At 25.8% G+C, this 20,194-nt stretch overlaps 1 protein-coding gene and 1 long non-coding RNA gene across 17 annotated transcripts in view; both read left to right on the plus strand.

Annotated features, from left to right (window-relative positions):
- Positions 1-20,194, plus strand: part of LOC114128466 (uncharacterized) — a 274,228-nt gene that overhangs the window by 158,760 nt on the left and 95,274 nt on the right. The window lies entirely within an intron of this gene.
- Positions 12,395-18,901, plus strand: LOC126549000 (uncharacterized). The gene is made up of 3 exons (XR_007603142.1): positions 12,395-15,940; positions 16,318-16,391; positions 17,014-18,901. It is a non-coding gene; the product is annotated as an uncharacterized LOC126549000 (long non-coding RNA).

Here is a 20,194-nt window from a genome sequence, read left to right on the forward strand (position 1 = left end):
TGTCATTTGATGAACTTATATCTTATTGTTTAAACAAAAATCAATTACCAATAATAATAACAAATGACAAATAATAAAAAAAATAATAATAACAAATGTATCAGTATATATACATAGGTGAACACATTTATTTTCTTACCGAAATTGGAACTAAATCATTTGAACTCATATTATTTAATTTCTGCTTTTTAAAGTTGGAATATAAAAAATTGAAAACAATTTCTGTTTTGAATCAACAATCCTAATACATTTAGACTTAAGTTATAACGATTTAACAGGATACCTAAGTTATTATGTATTTACATGAAATATCAATAAATTATAGGTATAATATTTTAAAAAAGAACAAATAACTAATAAGTAAGTTTTAACAATTTCAGTTTGGCCCATCCGGCTACCCAGCGATCGCTGGGGGGCCCTGGACGTTTTATATATTAGGGACCATATCTAAATGGAAAAGAATATTAAGTTAACTCGCGTTGTTTATAAATATTATAAATGTAAGAAATTTTTTTTTTGTTTTTTGTAAGAGGATCCTTGTAAATTACTATACCGTCTGTACCGGGAGTCCAATCATAAGCCAGACCGACACTGAGTTTTAACTGTTAACTTTTAAACATTTAATTTAACGGTATACGAATCCAAAATTCCAATATTCGTCGTTATCTGCAACTTCTACGGCGTTTGTGGCTTATAAAGGTTATAATGTTATAGGTGTCTGCATAGAACAATAGTATTTGTAGAATATTTATAATCTTTTTAAACGAAACAATCATTTTCTTTTTAAATTTAAACTCCAAACCAGTAAATAACCAAAATAAATTAATTTACATATTATGTTTTATATATTATATAATACGGCCAATGGGGGGTATGGCCTTTATGGTCCACCCTGGATACGTCACTGAAATACATCAACTAATATTCTGCTTATATGGATATTAAATTGTAAATGTTGTCATTCAAAAATGTAAAATTTAAACAATGATATTAATAATTAAAAATATGACAGTTTTCAAGAATGTATTGTTTTGCAATAATATAAAATTACGTGAAAAAAAGTATTTTCCTTAAAGGGAAAACTTTAAAAGATTTTTATTTTTTATTTTACAATAAAAATCAAGAAATACGTCAGGAATAAATTGGAATAAAGTTTAAATTCTTTTTTTTTAGCGTTATAGGTAAATCATTATAATATTAACGTTGAGTGTAGTTAGTGATGTATTGTATATTATATATAATTTCTACGAAAAATTTAAACAATGAAATACTTCACTCTATTGAATGATGTATTGTAAATTGTAATACATCATATCTTTATTACTTTGTATCTCAACCACTTATTAGAATCATGAAAGTAAAACAACTACTCTACCATTTTTTTTTTCATCGGTATTTAGATTTTAATAAACATTTTAAATATAGAAAATGAGATTGATCTGTTTCAATGACAGTAAATTCACCTTTTTCAGCATACTAATCAATTGAGCCCAATCATGTGGATGGATGATAGGAGGCGATTACGTTCTTTAGATTTTTCAATGAGGATGTGATTAGAGTTACACTATACTCAAGAATGCCCTTTTATCACGCTAAGTTTATTGTCATAAATATAGTATTTATTTTGTCCAAGATAGCAGTCATTATAAATGATAATATAGGTTATATTTGGTGTTAACTTAAATAAAAATAGCATACATAGAAATCAATAACGTTGGCGTCTCTTTTTGCACTTGTTTCAATCAAATAAAAAGCATAAAATCTGTGTGTATAAAGATATTAAATTAATCGTAATTTTAATACCTGTCGTATAGAAAATAAAAATAAAAATCAGTTACTTATACCTTTTCACATATTTTATATATTTTCACAAAATGTTCTTTTTTTATTAGGTATGACTTATATCCAAACGCGTATCCAAATAGTGTGATAATAAGAAAATATGAATAAATTACAGCTCGAAACCATGCAATTATAATAAGGGACTCTAAATGTGAACACATAATATAATTATCATTTTTTTTGTACAGCAGCTCTTACAGCTCAAAGTTTATCAAATTCTATAAATTCATATTGTTATAACAATACAGATAACTAGAAACCTATATTTTAACTCTTATGTTTGAAATCGTAAACATAATTTTAAATTATTAGGTATTAAAAGTTTAACAGATTGTAATATTTCTTAGATTTTATTTTAACTCTTTAGGTGTTATATAAGCCATAGTACAACTATACTATTCTTACGCACGTATAGTATTTATTTTTAGTAAAATATTCATAAAAGTTTCACATTATTTTAATTTTGATACCCTCGAACACGGGTGACGAGCAAAACATTATTATAACACTTATGTTTAATATTATGTAAACTCGAACGTGTTAATTATAAAATAATATAACCATATAGTTAGATTATTTACTCAAGGCTTGTGCATTAACGTGAGTAAATAGTTGAATGATGAAGTGTTATATGTTACATATTATAGGAAAAAAAATTAAAATTAAATAAGGGTTTTTTTTTGCATAATATATACTCTGATGCCATAGAGTATCTATTGTATACATATTACACTATACATTTTTATATTATTTAATCGACATGGTTATCCTCATTAAAATCACATGTTTTTAAGTAGGTACATAATATTATAATATTATAAGTATTATATTGATATTATATTATGTATAATGAATCCCGAACGAGTAAACGGGTAAATACTTATTAGTTATTACCTATATTTTACCTTCAAACATTATATATAAATATAAAGTGAATATTATTGTTGATCGTGGAAATATATATTTTAATATTTTAATAGTGTGACAAGCACTCATTATTATAATAGTAGACGTAATTGTCAATAATAAGACATACATACATACATAAAAAAATGGGGTAATCCATTTTAAGCTTACACTTATTATATTTTCAAAAAACATTGACGTTAAAAAATAACATTTTTTGTTAAAAAGTTGTATTTTTTACTATTTTTTATCATTTTCATTATTTTAAGCATTTTAATTTTTTGAATAACAATATACACGTATTTCAAATCTAATATTTTAAAATAAAATGCTACTTGGATATTTATTTCGATTTATAAAAGTCATATTTCGAATAAGCAATTTATAACTTATAGTTACAATTTTTTTTTAAATTTGATTTAATTTAAATAAATTAACAAACTATACTGGTATTTATAATAAATAAGTTGTATTATATACGCTATTACAAACTAATTTATTAGTATTAAGAATTTTGATGAACACAATTAGTTGATTAAAATGTTGTAATTTTTCAAGGTTCTTCTACATCACTCTAAATTTACAACTTATATACTTTTCGTTCTAAATTCAATTTTTATACACCGAAGTGCTACAAAAGATATTCGTTATAATAAGGAATTAAAAACATACTTTTTTGTTAACAAAAGTAAAAAAATTTTAAAAATGAGGATAAAACATTTTTATGGCTTAAAATGATGTAATAATAAATATAGGTTATACATTATTATATTATGGGATGTACAAGAATTGGTACGTAACGCCTGCAATTATGATAAAAAACCAAAAGTCACCTCACTCGAACTCTTTGAGAAATTGGACGATAATTTTTATTACATTCATATGATAAAATATATTACCTATATTCTTATGAATACCCTTAACCTAGTTTCTCGCAGGTACACGTACGACAGGTGTAATATTTTTGTACGCCACAATCCGTATCGATACCTACTATAGTACTATAGTATAGGTAGATACATTACCTACGTTATATTATAATAATATAATATTTTACATATTGCATAATGCATATATATATATTTATACCTTCATATAATCTACGACTTTTTTTTCCAAAAATCAACTTTGATATATCTTATATATTATGTCATACTTAATCTGGACAGTCAATAATTTGAATATTTAATCTTAGAACTTATCATTTTAAAAAAGTAGGCAAGTGGGAACCGCTCTGCTGTATATTAAGAGTTGGGGTGGACCTTGGACTAGGGTAGGTTAAATTTGAATGCAATGATAGGTATCGTTGTATACGAAAAACAATTCTGAACGGAGATGATTTGTCAGTCTAGAATATTTAACGTTAGATATAAATATAAACAAGTTTATGCATTTTGAACTACAAAATAATTTGCAAATATTCATGATTTTGACGAGTTTTTGTCAAAATTTTAACTTCAAATGCTAATAAAAAAAAAATGTGCCTATGTATTCTTATAATTTTTTAATCGCTATAAGAATAACTTATGAGAACTTTGTATTAATTTTTCAAATATTTTGACTCCGCCAAAAAAATTATATCGACACTTCAAAAAATAATTCTTAGGAAAATTGAAAATTTCATTTGTCTATAAATAGCTCAAAAAAAGTCAAAATATTTTGAAAATCAAATCACGTAAAGAAAATGACAATCTACATAACTGGTAAAAATTATTTACGACTTGTACTATTTGAATAACAACAAATATCAGAAATCGTTTGAGGCTAAACTGTTATTTAACGCGGTTTTATAAAAATTTAAGTTTCAAACACTCATAAAATTTTTTTGTCTGAATCCGGTAGAGTTTTTTTTACAGATATTTGAAGAAAAACTTATGGAGAAACTTGTACCATATTTTCAAAACTTAGTTATAAAAGAAAAAAAATTTACGATTTTCCAACCACAAAATTACTTACAAATTTTCGCAATTTTGACATATTTCGTATAAATTCGAACTTTAAGCACTTATAAAAAAAAATTGTGACTAACGATTTCGGATTTTTTTTTATCACTTTATGAACAACTTATAAGAAATCTTGTATTAAATTTTCAAGATTTTCTGGTCAGCCAAAAAATTTTTATCGTTATTTAAAAAAAAATACTTAGAAAAATTGAAAATTTCAATTGTCTATAAATATTTCAAAAAAAGTCAAAATTCTTTGAAAATTTAACTGTAAATGGAGAACGCTAATATAAACATTTAGTGAAAATTTCAAGTATTTACATTGATTAGTTTTTGAGTTATAGCAAAATAAAAGATTCGATTTTGACGAAAACTGGTTTTGAGTAAAAAATCCCGTTTTTCCCTCATTTTTTTAGGGTTTTTTCCGATTAATTTAAAAAATATTGAAAATTTTTAACTTTTGCCTCCTAAAGTACCAACTAGATTCAATTTCCTTTTCAAAGAGGGGCTGACGTCAAAAATCGAAGTATTTTTACTGCTCCAAATGTTGTCGACAGACACAAAAAAAAAAAAAAAACACACATTATTGTAAAATCAATACATTCATCACTCCGTTCAGAATCTAAAAATATATTAACTTTTTTAAAAATTATTAGAGATATTATTACTATTAGAAATATTATTTTGGTAATTTTAATTCATTACCATATATTTTTATAAAATTATTAAAACGCTTAAATATTTTTAGAACCTGTTGTTATTATATAGTACCTACTACCTATTTACTTCTTTTGATGGTAAAATACATTTTTATTTTCATAGTTCAATGAAAATTTTTGTTTATAAAAGTCGAATGTTGTACAAGTTGTTATAAGCATTAAAAGTTTAGATGAACTGAGTAGAATTTCACAGCTAGTAGAGATACTTCACAAAATATTGGTCCACAGCTCTGTTCATTTAAACTTTATAAATATTTATATTTAACTATATTAATATAGTTTTAACTATGTACTTCAAAAATATATTCTGGTTGAGAATATAAAATTCAAAATGTATGTTGTCAATTTAAAAATATTAAATACTTAAATTTTTTTTTCTTCAAAATGTGGTTTCGTAATGTATTCAAATTATGCAAATTTATATTTTCTATAACTTTAATCATTTCCAGGATAGTTTGTATCTACTAGCATAAGTACCATTCTGTCTATAGTAGCTACTACCTATACTGATACCAGTTCTTTCAACAAAATTTCTCCAGGTGCTACGATTATATCAATACTGTAATTCCCATTTTATGAATTGGGTAGATATTTGGAACGGAGTCACGAATAGTCGACTATCAAAAATAAGTAAACCCTTGGGAAAAAAAAACTAGTTGCTCATACTATTGTAAAAGCTTACAATTGAATATGTAATTTATCAAATTGATATTCATGCATAATGATTTTCAACCGTAATAATTTATTATTCTGTAGTATATCATTTCATATATATAAATAAATTGGTATGTAATTGATATTAACATTTTTTTTTGTATTTAAATATGCGTCTACAATATATGTTTTATCCCTTAAAATGACCATGGACATATAATATACATAATTCATGGTTTTTCAATAGCTGTACTTATTAGAAAATATATATTAGCAATAAATTATTACGTGCAATGAAAACTTCATTAGTCGTTCATAATGAGCCTGTCGTAAATATTTATTTATTTTAAATAATCATTAGATGCGTAATTGTGTACAATTAGTTAGTCCGTTCCTAATGTATTTTCTACCAGACCTTAGATATTATTACTTACTAGTATTAAGCGTTGTACAATTTAATCATATCTACAAGTGAACATTTCGGAATAATGATGAGGGGTAGGTTATCGATTTGTATTTGTACGTTTAATGATAAGAGTTGTTATCAATCAGTTAGTGCTGTTGAAATATTTTCATAGACTATGAGAATTTATTTGAAAAAATGGTAAAGTTATTGAGTATTTATGCGAATAAACGTCAACGACCGCTGTGGAGTAGTTTTTCTGTACATATAATAGACTAATGTACAAATAAGGTCAAATAATAAAAGTAGGAAATAAATTCAATTGTTAGACACTCGATATATTATAATATATATATATATGTATGTGTATAACTCGTTCAGTTAATCTTAGCCATCGACTGACGTCACAAATAATGTGTTACCAAAATATTACGATAGTTTTTACTGTATAATATAGTTTTTGGACACCTGATTTTTAGAAATTTTAAAGGTCGCCGTTGATCAAGATTGACTTGATGAGATAGATCTAGCACTCTTTCTCCCAATCTTGCTGAATTGGTTACAATTGCTGGAATTGCTTTGTGATAAAAAAAGTTTTAAAAAAAGAGTATAGATAACTGATCAATATTTCGAATTTTTCGTCTAGTGCACGCGTTTGAACGTTTTAAAAGTGACACATCATTGTTTTGCTAGTACTCCATTATTGTAATAACAATATTGTTACGTCACAAAGTCTTTATATTTCATAAAGATAATGTATATTCGCGGTAAATGACTATAAAAAAGAGAATCGTCGATAAGTGACAATATTCCTTTGTCTTATCGAATGATAAGAATAGTTTTTTTTGTTTTTATAGCTATTGAATGAGCTTTAAGAACTTTTTAGTGCAAACATTTTTTTTTTTAACAATAATGTTTTAATGATTTCATCGTACAATTTTGATCGTTTCATCAATCAAACGATATAATATATGCATTTTTTTAAAAAATATTTTTGTATTCTTCTACAATTATTTGTTGTATATAACATCGTATTTTTAGTTAACGATTTAACATAGCCGTACATAAAAGGTTAATGAAGCATATAAACTGAAACATCAAAAATGTAAATATTATTTAAGAATTATTTCAGAATATAAATGAAAATAGAATGTGCAATTGGTTGTGTTGATCCGTTTATTAAATGGTATATTATATGCAATTATTCTTAATATTATAAATAGGTACGCGTAATATTGTTTAAAGAAAACTATGATTTATTATATTTTTATTCCGTTATTTATGTTTATGGTTATTTGATTTATTATTCACATATACAACTAAAAAGAGTAGTAATAATTTTACCAATTTATGTTATGATCATTTTGTTTAAAGATTTTAAACGAAATACGATTGTAATACTCTTATTGAATAGGTAATCTGTATATTATGTAAAGGTATTATAATTATCTATATAGACATTTTCTTGAAATACTATGATTTAAAATAAAATACGTTAGATTCCTAGTAAGGAACATTTTCGTTTATTGTTTATATCTCACCACCTGTATAGTATACAGTAATTTATAATAGTCATAATAATAACACGACAATTCACATATTATGAAAAAAAAGAGCTTTCGTGTTACTGTTTCTAAATCATTCATTCACTATAGGTTAACTAGACACATATATTATATTACACATATATTAATTATACACATACAAACCTAAGTATAATGTATATTATATATTTATATGAGAATCCTAGAATGGAGGGAAAGACATTTTTACGTAATGATCGTAATGTTATGTGTTATGTGCATAGAAAAAAATGAAAACGTTTTATCTAAACAATAATAATAAGTAAAGCGACGTGTAAACGTTCATTTTAAGAAATAAAACTTTGTTTACGCGTACATAATATAAGTATCCAACTCCACATTACAAAATGTCCGTTCTGTCTACGTAATCTACTTAATAACATTTATAATAATACGGTAAATAATATATATATATATATATATATTTATAGTTTAAGGGTATATAATTATCTCCGTACAGTTATCACGCTAATGCAAACACATTTTAAAATAATTATATTTTATTCATAATTGATAATTATTTATGTATATAATATAGTATGTTAATAGGTACTACTTTAGGTACGTGTGCATACCTAACTCTAGTAGATAATATTTACAAGGAGTGAGTTTAATTTAAATTTGAAACGAGTCTTGAGAGAACTACGATAAGTATATTTGGTATTAGGCTTAACATTTTTGTTTTTAATTTTATATGAAAGTGCGGTTGTGATTTTTGGGCTCTTACGCATTTTAAATAGTATTTAATGTGCACACATAAAACTCTACATTCACACGAAAACATTAAATATATTTATCCAATACATAAAAATATACTATACAACATAGTCATTGCACAGTAATTTGTTTATATTAATGCGTCCTATTTCCTATTCACAAATCATTCCGTTTACATGATTTTAAGTGATTTTTAACTTGGTATTTAATTAATAACTATAACGATATTTTTTTTAACCATGGCCGGTATTGCATTTTTCAAATAACAGTTAAAAACAATATTTATTTAAGGTTATATAATATAACAGCAATTTATTTTAAATTATATGTAATCAATATATTATCATATGGATTTTCATTTAAAATACGAAAAAAATGGAATAAAATAGAGAAAAATAATGCGATAAAAAACAGAAATTAATTAATAGAAAAATCAGAGATACTTAAAATAATCAAACATAATAAATCGCCATACTTTGAAATATATATATATTATTAGACGTTATTGTATCGGTTTTGTGTCTGCACGATAGAGTCGGTCAATCAATGTGCCGCGTGCCGTTAACTTTCCACAAGTCTATTGGTCTGCTATACATCGCGTTTACCGCATAATATTATTATGTTTTATTTACAATGGTTACGACTACGTATATATATACATAGAGCATGATATAACGGTCAGTCATTCGTTGTCGGTCGCAGTGGTCGGAACTCTAACAGTCTGTAAAGCACCGTATACCCTTCAGTCATCTTAAGTATCGGCACAGAAGTGGCATACTCCCTATTCGTAAGGTAAGAACAATAAATTATAGGCTATTTATTGTTATTATTCTATTTTTACAAGTTATTTATTTTATATTAAAACTTTTTATGACTATGTGTAGTGAAATAATATTCTATTTAAAAGCCAACTGCAATACGTGGTGGAATAAATATTATTTTGAAGTATTTTCCCCACTGCAGGGAAATCAATACACTTATGTAGCGTTTGCATAGTACATTATTTAATGTTATTTTAATTTAAATTATTATAAATTCTTTATTATTTTATAAATGGATTTATCATCTTAAAAAATAGTCTTAATAACCCTTAACTTTAATCTTTGGATGAAACAATTCAGGGGTAGTTTTAAAAATATGGCGACGCTTCAAATAAAAATTGGAGTAAATATGTCTTAGCTTAAATCCTTAAATTATTTTCAATATCGGTTATTAGTTTTCAATTTGATCGTAATTTTAATAACGATTAAATTAAATAATACATTTTAAACAAAATTATGGTGTTTTAATAAAGTGATAGAGAAATCAGCCAATACGAAGAATGATTTATGTCTTGTATCAGTTACATATTATTATTTAGCAATACGTTTCAATGTTAGTGTATAATAGTACATACATCGGCCGGCTCACTGAGTTGGCAATTTCGATACACAGATGTGTAGGTGACATTAAAATGGTATCTCACGTTGTTACATTTTCAGTTTGAATTAAACATGTGAATATTTTGTTAGGGTGACTATAAAAATATGCTTGTTAAGAATATGCGTAATTACTTTTTAACTAGGTCCTTACTATAATTATGCTAATTAGAAAATTATAACATATTTGTGAATTTAAAACTCCTCAACAAAATACTATTTGGTTTAATTATAAGTATAGGTATATATAGGCTATAGGTTATTAGGACTATCACAACAATCAAAGTTATATATGTGTATTAGATACCTCTTAAGTTTATACAGTTTTTGATGAAAAAAAAATGTTTATCTTTTTTTTATATTTATTTAAATATAAAAATATAATATTTATTTAAAGGTCTTAATTATTATTTTAAAATGTTTTAAATTAATAATAATTAAATCTTTCACTTGAGGCTAATATAAATTTATGATGTTTGAATCGTTTAAATCTATTTAATCGGTAGCTTTTTTTTTGCAAAGAATATTTCTCTTACTGATATTTAATAATTAATATAATGGGTGGGTTTTATTTCATTCTAGTTCATAGCAATACTAATAATGGTAACGTTAAGCTGTGATTGGTAGCTGGTGTATACTATGATAGTTGTCTAATGTCATAAAGTATGTCGCGTCTAAAATGGCATACATGTCGCCAACGGTTGTGGTGGTTTAGGTGAGTCGAGTAAATATATATTATTACCTATACTATTATAGCACTGCAGTAATAATCGAGGTGACTGTTTCAAGCTTTTGAGAACTGAAAGAAAAAGCGATACTATAATAATAACGATTTTCACACACCTATCACAACGCAACGTCCGTTTTAATTTAAAGCTTTTGTCGAAAGACCTGGCTATAAATGTGACGTTTCCATTATTATTCTTCAATATATTATAGTAGTTTCAAATAAAATGAAATGAATATAATAATATAATAGTATTATTTACAACATGTTTAATTAGAGTATAATATTATACTGTTATATATTATCTGAGATGCGAATTGTTTCTAACAATTTCCTAGAATTTGTGTTTGTTTTTTCCAGTTATTTCCAGTGTTTGAATTTCTTCTCCCGTTCCGTTTGATGAATTACAATATGCCTTGTATTTTATATATTGTATTGATATAAAAAGTTTTTAGTAGAATGTATTGTATAAAGTTGTAAGTCTATGATAAAAACTTGAAATAAAAGTCGTTTTAATCAAGAACACCAAATTCTTATGCACGTTTGTAGAAAAAAAAATTAGCCTAAAGGATAGTAATATATTATAATAAGATAGTGATATATTATAATATAATAACTAGGGCTCGAATTTATATGTAAATCCATATTTTTACTGTAACTTGATAAATCAATTTAGGTAAGTGATAAATTCGTTTCAAAGGTTTTCCAATAAAATTAACTATATTTTATTTTACATATTTTGCCATAAGTACATGTTTTTAAATATTTCCATTTTTTCCTTCGTATTTCGACAATTAATTGTTCATTTACGATTTATTAATAACTATTAATTATATAGGTACAACTGTATTTTTCAATACAGACAATTTCCTAAAAGTACAAGATATTCGTAGCAACAAAATACGAGTAATATTAATTATTAAACTTAATCTTCGGTCGATATATTATGTTCGATAAACAATAGATAACGATTGAAAATTTAAAAATACATGTAGTTATCATAAATTATAATATTAAGAAAATTAATATTTTTTTTTTTTAACTTTTTTTATTTATAATTTTATAATTTTTAATAATTTTACTATTTAAAATATAATTTGTTTCATTAGGAACTCATATGGATATATTATATAATTAAATATTAATAAGTAAATCATATAGTAAAATACATATTTTGAGTTTTTTAGCAATTTGAACCTTAAAGCCTATATCACTAAGTATAATATATTTCATGGTATTATTTTTGATATTTCTATTAGGTAAAATAGTAATTATTTACTATTAGCAATACAGACACAATACGTACTTACAGAAGATTCAATTCATTTTTGCTAAAAAAATTTCATTTGAAGTGTAACAAAATTATGACTATCGTTCATAGTTTAAATATGTAAATTTGAAATTAAAATGTGCAAAAAAAAATTTTTTATATTTTTAAATTATAATTCATTAAGTAACGCAGTGATTCTCAACCTTTTTTATTATAGGGCCCCCTAAATTTAATATAAAATTGTCAACCCCCCCCCCTCAATCAAAATCATTAATTATTTTTTCTTAATAATATATTAAATTTACATGCACTATTTCACAAAAATAAATTATTAAAATGTAATGAAAAATAACTGAATATTCTAAATTGAAATAAATTTTTCAATGCCCCTCAGTCATTTAGACACGGCCCCCAGGTTGAAAAGCACTGAACTAACGTATATAGGTGTATAGAGTTGTTATAATGCAATATTTTAAGTGCATTATTACATAACCCGAAATCCAATAAATGGTGATTTTTTTTTTTTTAGCACGCGGTTCAATATATTATAGACTATTCTAATATCGTTTCTGGCATCTTATATTCTCAGTAGTTAGTAGTTGCTCGCAAAGTTGCATTTATACATTTATAACATCTGTAACGAACGATTATTTACCAAATATATTTTGTGAAATATTTGGTTTTGGACTCGGTGAACAATAACAAACGTGATAAACTAATAACTATATAATAAAATATAATGATAAAAACAATAGAAGTAATAATTAAAAATTATTTTTAGTTTTTGCGTTTCATTCATTGCATGTGCAACCACTATACTTATCAACAAAAAACATTTATTACGTAAATATTCTGATCATAATCACGCACTTGAAGCAGCTAGGATTGATGTATGTACTAATTTTAGTAATTTAAAATATCACACACGAAATACCAACCCTACCAAATTATTCAAAGTTACGTTACAAATATGCCAAGTACTGATCATCCATACATGCCAAGTAGGAATGCTCTACGGCATCAAATAAAGCGTGTTAGAAGAAAAAATACGCCATCTCATTTTCAATCATTAGAAGATCTAACAATTCCCGATTCACTGAGAACTACAATTGGTGGGGAGTTATTTTTAATTAAAGATTTAATCATTAATGATGAAAAACTTCTACTATTTTGTACTAAAAATAATATTCATCGACTGTCGCATACTTGTTATTTAATTATGGATGGTACTTTTTGGACAGTCCTGACAATATTTAGACATCTATATACCATACATGCACCTGTAAGGGGAGACAATTTTCAAGTTTTGCCACTAGCATATGCTTTAATGTCATAAAAATCTGAAACCCTGTATACACGTCTTTTTCAAGACTTAATTGATTTTTGCGAAGATAATGGTGGGCAACTAAATCCATATTGGATAATGACAGATTTTGAACAGGCTGCAATAAAGGAATCAAAAGCAGAGTTTCCTAACGTGAAAAACAAAGCATTTTTTTTTAATTTATCCCAAAGTACTTGGAGAAAAATTCAATCATCTAGATTTGTGAATTTATATGGTACAAACGAAGAGTTAAGTTTTTAAAATAAGACAAATGCTTGCCCTGGCTTTTATTCCACCTAACGATACATCTGCAGCATTTGATGAACTTAAAAGGATATTTCTTCCTGAAGCTAAAGAAGTTGTCCAATAGTTCGAAGACAATTATGTACATATGTACATGGCCGGATTCGTCGACAAAACCAAAGAAATAGTACTGTTATACGCACAGACCCACTTTTTCCACCCAAACTTTGGTCTATGTCAGAATTAATGGACAATGGAATTTCTAGGACATAAAATACTATCGAAGCTTGACATCGACGTTGGTCAACTTTGGTTGGTAAACCTCATGTTGGAATATATACAATGATCGAGGAGCTTCAGAAAAAATAACAAAGATTTGACTTAGAAAATTAAAATATTAATCGTGAAGAACCAAAACCAAAACAGAAGAAACAAACAATTGACAGAGAGAAAAGAATAATGACTGTATATAAAGATAGATCAAATAGGAGTGTCTTAGATTTTTACGGGGTTTGGCTCATAATATATCGATGTAGTTTTATACTTTTTTTTTGTTCAATGACGATCAGCGGTCACATATGCCGAATATATTATAAAATTATTAAATAATGATTGACGAATATAATAGTATAAATATAATGTAATTGTAGTATAATGTATTGTTTGAGTTTTTAAATAAAAATTGTTGAATAATGAACATGATAATATTACGTAAATATATTTGATCGGTATTGTGATTTGTCGGGATTTTAAACTGTCGGTATTGTGATTTATCGGGATTTTAAACTCTCGGTATTATGATTTGTCGGGATTTTACATGTTGGGATTACATTAGTCGGGATTTCAACCCAGACCCGAATTTCATAGTTATAGCCACAGCGGTTTTGGCTTGGTGGTTTTTTCTATTTTTATAATTTTCAACCCTTTTAACCCTTTTAGGGGTTGAATTTTCAAAAATTCTTTCTTAGCTGATACTTACATCATAATAGCTATCTGTATGAAAAATTTCAGCGCGATTTGTCCAATGGTTTGAGCTGTGCGTTGATAGATCAGTCAATCAGCTTACTGTTTTATATATACAGATAGGTACCTACATGTATGTAGAAAAACCAAATGACGTAAATTCACATAAAATAAAATAAAAAATAATTTCTGTACATTTCAAATGATTATATTCTGATAGTAGCATAATGTATGTGATTTAGGTAAACTTTGTTTTATGAAAAATGTATTGAAACCAGTTTTCATGTATGATACGGTCGTTCAATGTAGTTCGATTTAGTTCGAGCTTAAATGTTTTCAAAATATTTATTTTAAAATTCAAATTACTGTTTAACATTGGTATTTTAATTCTTATGAAGACATTCATTAAAATCTAAGAGTACTAAAGATATTTTTTTATTATAACGTAAGTATATGTAGGTACATATTGCTAGGTAAAACTGAAAGTCACTATCATTGAACGTTACTGTCATCAAATTTTTGATTAATGCTACTCGTATATATTAAAAACAGCATAATATACTTATTTTATCATATATTGTACAATATAAAATCAAACACACTACATTACGATATAAGATTGGGCGTTGTTTAGCTATTATTGTTGCGCTTATTTATGAGAACCAATGTATAGATATATTGTCTATATAATAAGCGATTCTGTGTGTATAATATTATTATTATTATTATTTTGCAATGTGAAAAAAATATACCTCTACGACTTCTCTAATTATAATAGCATATTATATTATGCTTGGTATAATAAATATTTGTTAGCACGCAATGTTGTAATATACACAATTGCTATTTTATACGTCGTCAATCAATATCAATGAACTATATATTATTTACATAAACCTACTACCTAGATAGGTATATATAATGTGTATTGGGCGTGCGCTTTGTACCTAAATATAATATTACCTGTATATGTGTGTGTGTGTGTGTGTGTGTGTGTGTGTGTGTGTGTGTGTGTGTGTGTGTGTGTGTGTGTGTGTGTGTGTGTGTGTGTGTGTGGTGTATTCAACGTTCAATTCTTTAACCGATGTGTAGTTAGAAAAAATATGATATACCTATAGTTTAATACCGGTCGGTTTTAACTGTGAATCGAGCAAGGCGTTTTTAGATAATCCAGTAAATTTCGTTTAATAACGAAGCAGCAAACAATAAATGTATAATTATTCAAGAGGTATGTATAAATGTGGTGAACTCGAATTGATTATAATAATAATATTATATAAATACATAATCTCAGTAGATTTTTACCATCGATTTATGTATTAAAATTATCGATGAGTATATGAGAACAGTATATTAATTGTCTCATACTGCCCCAACCACGGTAGTAAATTTAATACTATTTAGTTTCATTATACTCATTCACCCATTTGCTCATGATTGTATACAGTGTGAGAATATAAAAAAAAATTGTTCAAAAAATGAAAAAAGAATACATATAAATTATGGTATGAAGTCTAAAAGTATACAGTGAGATCGATGTGTAAATTGAATTGCATATGACATGTGTTGAAGATGGACCAGAAATAGTGTAGTATGGTATTGCAGGTCATGCTGTAACAAAATACCAAGGTTTGCAAAAATCCGAGACTAAATAATTATGCTTCGAGAGCACATATCAGGTACGTTGAAACTATTTAAAGCTTATATGATATAGATAGTTACATGACGTGAGACATAAGTTACCTACTTGACGTTCGATGTCATTTTACATTTTACCATTTTACGAACACATAATATTATATTAAAAATCGAATTTTTCAACACCCTTTTTTAGATTATTTTCTCAACACGAGTATTTTTAGTTTATGCTAAAACGATGGTAAAATTTTAATTCAATGCTTTAAACTTTGAGCTATTTTAAATTAATCTGAACTTAGTAATTTTATTATAATTTTTTTTTATTTTAATTTAAATGTGTATTTTGTATATTTATCAATTTTTTTAACATTAAAAATGTTCTTGACGCCTCAGGTTTTTATTTGAAATGTATAGTAATTGAAATTCTGTATTTTATTATATTTTCTGGAACCTGGGGAAACAAAATTTTTTTCTGAAGTTGTTCTGTTATTTTTCAATAATTTTCAGGTATTTTGATAATATTATAATACAATTAATACCAACTATTTACGACTGTTTCAGTAGAACCAAATCTGACCTATATATAAACAGCTAGACGTCGTTATTATTGTGAGAAATTATGATGAGAAATTTACTTTAATTAAAACTTATATACTTATATAGGTACTTGCATTTATATATTCAAGCGTTTGAAGTCGAGGATGGAAGCATCTATTCGAAAAATGTCAACCTACATTAGAAAAGAACAAAGAGATGAGCACTAACTCTTTTAGAAAGTATCAATTAATCAAGACTATTATTATAGTTATCTTATTACATTGCACATACATATTTATATGTCTTTATATTGTATAACAGTATATGTACCGTTTGAAGTATTTTGTGACGACGTGCGGTTATTTGACAAGAATTGAAAATAATTTTATATGTAAATATTATATAATAAATGTGGTAGCCATATGCATATTAAAATTTAATTTATCCACTGAGGTATAGAAAAATGAAATATTATAGATTCTAAGACATGGTGATTTGATATGACTCGTCTAAAAAGAAAGGAATTACAATAATGTTTTGATTGTTGGGAGAATAAAAAAGAGGGTGTGCTCCATTATTATATATATTATTATTTTTATTGTAATACTAGCTGACCCCGTGTACTTCGTTGCCGTTAAAAATGTCAATTCTATAATATAATTTGAATTTTGATTAATTTGTTATTTAATATTTGGTTTAACGATGTTCAAAACTTGGATATTTCCATTGACCATTTTGTTTCTCAAAAAACTTGTACAATAACCACTTTAAAATGCTTTCTATTATTTCACACTAAATTTGTGGTAGGATTGTACGAATGTACCGTGTAAGTTACAAGCCTCGAACTATCATTGTTCATGCTCTACGTTTATCAGTCAGTGAGTTAGTCAGGTAATAATATTATAGTCATTCCGTTTAGAGTTGCTTATGAGACTTTCTTATGATTATGCATGCAGTATATTATCAGGTAGGCAATCCACCTGTGGTGGATTGCGGAACTCGCGAGATGTGTACGTAAGCTTATAATTTCTAACCCTTAAGTTTCAAAGTTATATCATTTTTTTTTCTTACTACGGTGGATAAATTACAATAATGCGCCATATCGTGGTTTTTTTTTTTTTTTTTTATTGATCACAAAAATAACATCAACAACAAAGGCCATTAGTTTATCGAGGTTTTATATAGTTGCCTGTTCATAAATAATATAATTTGGTATAACTTGTTATGTTAGTCTATTGCTGTGATTTTTAAATTTACGGTGGAAATTGACCGATTTTGCTAATTCTTATTTTTGTTGTTAGGGTTTTTATAAAATATAACATTAGGTCTACAACTATTATATTTAATCATAACCAATAGCGACCTTACAATAAACAAAAATATAGTTTATTTTCTTGCTGGACAGTGACATCATTGTTGATGTTTTTTACATCCAGATACCGTACTTTTTTATTGGATTTTCCTAAAATTGTATTACAATCTCAGGAACTACATGTTTGAATTGATAAATTATTTTTGTGTTGGATAGTCCATTTGTCAGGAAGGCTTTTTAAGCTATATAACATTTAGCTGCGACCAATAGAAGCGAATCATCAGTGAAAAATGTTGCGAAAATGGAGAAAATAAGAAATAATAATAATAATAATAAATTGTTACCGTGGATACCGGAAATAAAATAATAATAATCGGTATTTTTAATTTTTTTTAATTTTTCATGCAGCTTTCTTAATTTTTTCTTTCATAAGAATATTGTTTTGATAATTACAAACACAACAAAAAAAAGAATTAGAAAAATCGGTCCAGCCATTCACACGTGATACCATGACCAAGAGATATATGAATTCATTTTTAAATACAGAGATTCACGATGTGTACTGCGTGGGACTTCGACTACATAATTAATAAAATGCCAAATAATTTGTTGAACTTATTCTAAATGGGTTCCTGTGCTACTTTTGATGAATAACAATTATAAAATAATTATTGAAATTATATTTATTTATTTTTAATCTTATTGTTGTTGTTGTTTTAGTTATTATTATTATTCTAATTAAAAAAAAAAATTAAATACGTTGTTTGTAAGTGAGTAGAATAGGTATACACTTTTCAGATAGAAATTACTGCTTATCTTACTAAAAAACATACATGGTCATTAATTATTCATTATTATATTTTATTTTATAAAAGCAAAAGATATTGAACAAAATTGACTAATATTATCATTTATAATGATGATTTGTGATATTATAAAACGATTCTTAAATATTTGTAATAATTAATAACCATAATTATGTTAGTTATTATAGCATAATATATTATGTTTGTTGATTCCAACATAAGTTCAGAACAACTATAGAAGTATCAAGTATTTAGTATTGGGCTGTATAGTTATCATAATAAAAAAATATGAACGATGACTGAAAAACTCATAGGCAAAAAATAAATTACCCTAGAATGAAAACAAAAACCAAATAAAGTTTTCTTGGAATGATTTTATAATGCTATTTTATTGAATTTTAATTAATCCTCTAGCTGATCTAATTGTATATTTTATATGCACATAATATATTTTTATTTCAACCACATATATTTTACTATTGAGCATTATAGCCTATTTTTTATTTATATACGTAAGTATATGAATTTAACTGCATTAAAATTATTTATTTTATAAATTCGCGTGTAATACTAAAAGATTTACTTCCAAAACGTTGGTCATGTAGAGTCAAATTAATAAATGCATTATACATCATAAATGATAAGTTAGTTTAATATAGATATTTTATACAGTTATAATAGGTAAGGCATAAAATTATTATTATTCACTTTTGGTGTTGTCATTTTTTTTGATATTAATCAACTACCTTTGCTTGGTTAAAACACTTATACACTTATTTTGAAATCATAACCTTCTCATACACTATTTAACTTTTTAATAAAGTGTTCAGAAAAATTTGAGTTGGGAAAAAATATGAAAAACTAGTTTTATAATATTTCGTTCAATGGTGTCATAATACTAGGACCATTCTATTCTGTATATATAGTTGTAATCCAGTTGTAACATAGTAGTTTCTATTTCACTAACTATATAGTATATGGGTAATGCACTATCACGAGCTCTGCACACAGTATCGTAAAATAATAGGTGTAATAATAATTCTGTATTTCACCTGGTGTACACTAACTGTACCGGTATTATACGACTTGCCTAGTTACGCGGTAACTATTCTCCACGAGAGAATTAATAATGGGGTTTATCGTCGTCGGCGCGTATAACAGACGTAACGAAAACAGTTAAACAATGGTC

Source organism: Aphis gossypii, chromosome 1, assembly GCF_020184175.1.
Source record: "Aphis gossypii isolate Hap1 chromosome 1, ASM2018417v2, whole genome shotgun sequence".
NCBI classification, from domain to species: Eukaryota; Metazoa; Arthropoda; class Insecta; order Hemiptera; family Aphididae; genus Aphis; species Aphis gossypii.